Source organism: Austrofundulus limnaeus, unplaced genomic scaffold, assembly GCF_001266775.1.
Source record: "Austrofundulus limnaeus strain Quisiro unplaced genomic scaffold, Austrofundulus_limnaeus-1.0 Scaffold409, whole genome shotgun sequence".
Classification (NCBI taxonomy): Eukaryota; Metazoa; Chordata; class Actinopteri; order Cyprinodontiformes; family Rivulidae; genus Austrofundulus; species Austrofundulus limnaeus.
This window is the reverse complement of record NW_013952811.1, coordinates 464,341-467,193: the sequence shown is the minus strand read 5'-3', so window position 1 is coordinate 467,193 and position 2,853 is coordinate 464,341. Positions and strand designations below refer to the sequence as shown.

The 2,853-nt window shown below is 38.6% G+C and overlaps 1 long non-coding RNA gene across 1 annotated transcript; it reads right to left on the bottom strand.

Annotated features, from left to right (window-relative positions):
- Positions 1-743: 743 nt before the first annotated feature.
- Positions 744-1,969, bottom strand: LOC106528869 (uncharacterized). The gene is made up of 3 exons (XR_001311554.1): positions 1,858-1,969; positions 1,747-1,775; positions 744-1,648 (listed from the first exon to the last, which is right to left on the bottom strand). It is a non-coding gene; the product is annotated as an uncharacterized LOC106528869 (long non-coding RNA).
- Between the last annotated feature and the right edge of the window lie 884 nt (positions 1,970-2,853).

Sequence of the window (2,853 nt, the reverse complement as noted above, 5' to 3'; positions counted from 1 at the left end):
TCTGGAACATGACATTAAAAATGCCAGATCAATGAGTATATTTAAGAGAATGATAAATACAGTAATAATTTGCTGGAGAAATATGTAAATGTATGAATTGTTGTTCAAAGCGTTACACCTTTTATTATTTTTCTTTTTTTTAGTAAACTAAAGATTATTTTTGATTGAGATTAGTTATTTGAGAAAAAAGGGGCTGATAAAATAAGATTTTATCTTCTTCTGCTACCTTTCATTTAATTTATGATCAGTATTTTTGCTGTATGTTGAATTTAAGTTATAGAGATAATAGAGATTTAACAAAGGGTTTAAAATCAATTCGCATCATGTGAAATAAAAATACATAAAAACATTATAACACTGAATAAAACAATTACGAACCTGTAAATTTAATTTACGCAAAAACTCCGCTTCTGCTGTTGATGCGCAACGCTGCTGAACACAACGGGAGGTCTTATCGCTCACTGATGGAAGTACGGACAGAGTACATTTAAAAAATATATAAATACGTTAAACATAATAAAACATAATAAAACAATTATGAACCTGTTAATTTTACTTCTGTTGTTGACGTGCAACGGTGCTGGAACACAACGGGAGGTCTTATCGCTCACTGATGGAAGGACAGACAGACAGAGTACATTTAAAAAATATATAAATACATTTAACATAAAAAAAACATAATACAGATATACGTTCTCGAAGACTCGGAGGATCGTCAGACTGGGGAATGAGGAGTCGTCTCCTGATTTTGTAATTATTAAATCTTTCACGAGATCTTTCATTTTGATCCGGACCGGTTGAAGGTCCTGGAGTGGGAGAGGAGGAGGAGGAGGGAGGTGAAGTAGCGTGAATCCCCGCACCGTACTGGATTGCGCTGTGGCTGTGAGGAACCGAGTTTGATGATGCAGCCTCCGGAGTTGGAGAGGAGACAGGGCGCGGGGAAAGATCAGGGGGTTGCATTGATTCGGGAGATGACGCCTCGGCATCGTACTGAACTGTGGCAGTGTTTTGCGGGTGGATACCTGGGTCTTGTTCATGGTTTTGTTCTGGGGAGCACGCGATTCTTAATGCTAATAACGCATCATCTAAAATACTAAATAAATCAGGGTGCGTTGATTGACCCGTGTCGGGTGTGCTAATTTGAGCGCTTTCATCAGCAGCAGCAGCGGCAGTGTTTCTAAGTTCAGATAATGAATTATTTAAAGCGTTAACAAGTAGACCGATTGGAGTCTGGTCCAGATTTGTGCTGTGAATTTGAAGAGTTTCTAAGCGGTCCTGATCAGACTGTTGTTGTTGTTGTTGTTGCTGTCCCGCAATTTCGTTACGTAATGCTTGGATTCGACTTTCTGTCTGTTTTGGCGAACCAGGGGGTGAATTCTGCTCAGCGTTGTTTAAAACATTTTGTAATGATTGACTCAGAACAGAAATGTCATTAGCTTCTGAGGTTGATGGAGAGTTCTGCTGAATAAGATTTTGTAATGCCTGTTCTAACACATGAAAATAATTTATTTCAGTATGATCAGTATGATTTGACAAACTAGACATTTTATCAGCTATTTTTTCCCAAACAATCTTATGCAGAGTTCTGTTAAATGCAGGATGGTCAGAAGGCAGTGACTCCTCAATTCATTGATGGTGGTCGAATGATCTAAAATTAAATAAAATAAATAAATAAAAATAACTTTCCTAATAAAAGACACGTGCGTGCATGTCAGTGAAACGTTGAAAAATATAAAAAATACTCACTTCTTGTTCCAGTTCTTCTTGACAGATAACTGTGCGGGCCCGCATCAAATCGCATCATGTGAAATAATAATACATAAAAACATTATAACATTGAATAAAACAATTACGAACCTGTAAATTTAGTTTATGCAAAAACTCTGCTTCTGCTGTTGATGCGCAACGCAGCAGGAACACAGCGGGAGGTCTTATCGCTCACTGATGGAAGTACAGACAGACAGAGTACATTTAATATATATATATATATTAAACAGAATAACACTGAATAAAACAATTAAGAACCTGTAAATTTAGTTTATGCATAAACTCCGCTTCTGCTGTTGATGCGCAACGCTGCTGAACACAATGGAAGTCTTTTTCTYGCTGATGAAAGAACAGACAGACAGAGTACATTTAAAAATATATATAAATACATTTAACAGAATAAAACATAATAAAACAATTACGAACCCGTAAATTTCGCTTCTGCTGCTGCTGACGTGCAACGGTGCTGAACACAACGGGGGTCTTCTCGCTGATGGAAGTACTGACAGACTGAGACACGTTCTTTTAAACGTATCACGAACCGAGGAGGGGTGGGATCTGATGCTTAAAACAGGAGYTGATTGGCAGAGGGGTGGGATCAGATGCCTAAAACGAGCTGATTGGACGATGGATCAGTTTGAAGAAAACGTTTTACACTTTGACAGGTCAAACTTTTGCAACAGCCTAACATCTGTTCAAAACAGGATGTTTGTGGTCAAGGGTTAGGGTTACGGTAAATGAAAAGACGAACTGAAGAGCGGGAAGGAGGGAGGGGGACCGGAAGTCGAGCTTGACCGGAAGTCCCGCCTTAAAGGGGGCGTGGCTCCTGTCACTTTTGTGTGACGTCATTTGACGAATACCCATGTACTATATCTCTACTGTGAGTGAACACAAAAAAACATTACTTCAATGTCATTTCATTGTTACCATCCACAATTGAAACCCATTTTAATTGTATTTAAGGGCAGCGATAAATATACATGTATGTATTCTAACAGAGTCCTTACAGAGCTCCATAGTTTGTGGATTCATCTTGTGGTCAACTTATCCTGATGAGAGAATCCCAGCGACCCTGGTCTCCTGCAG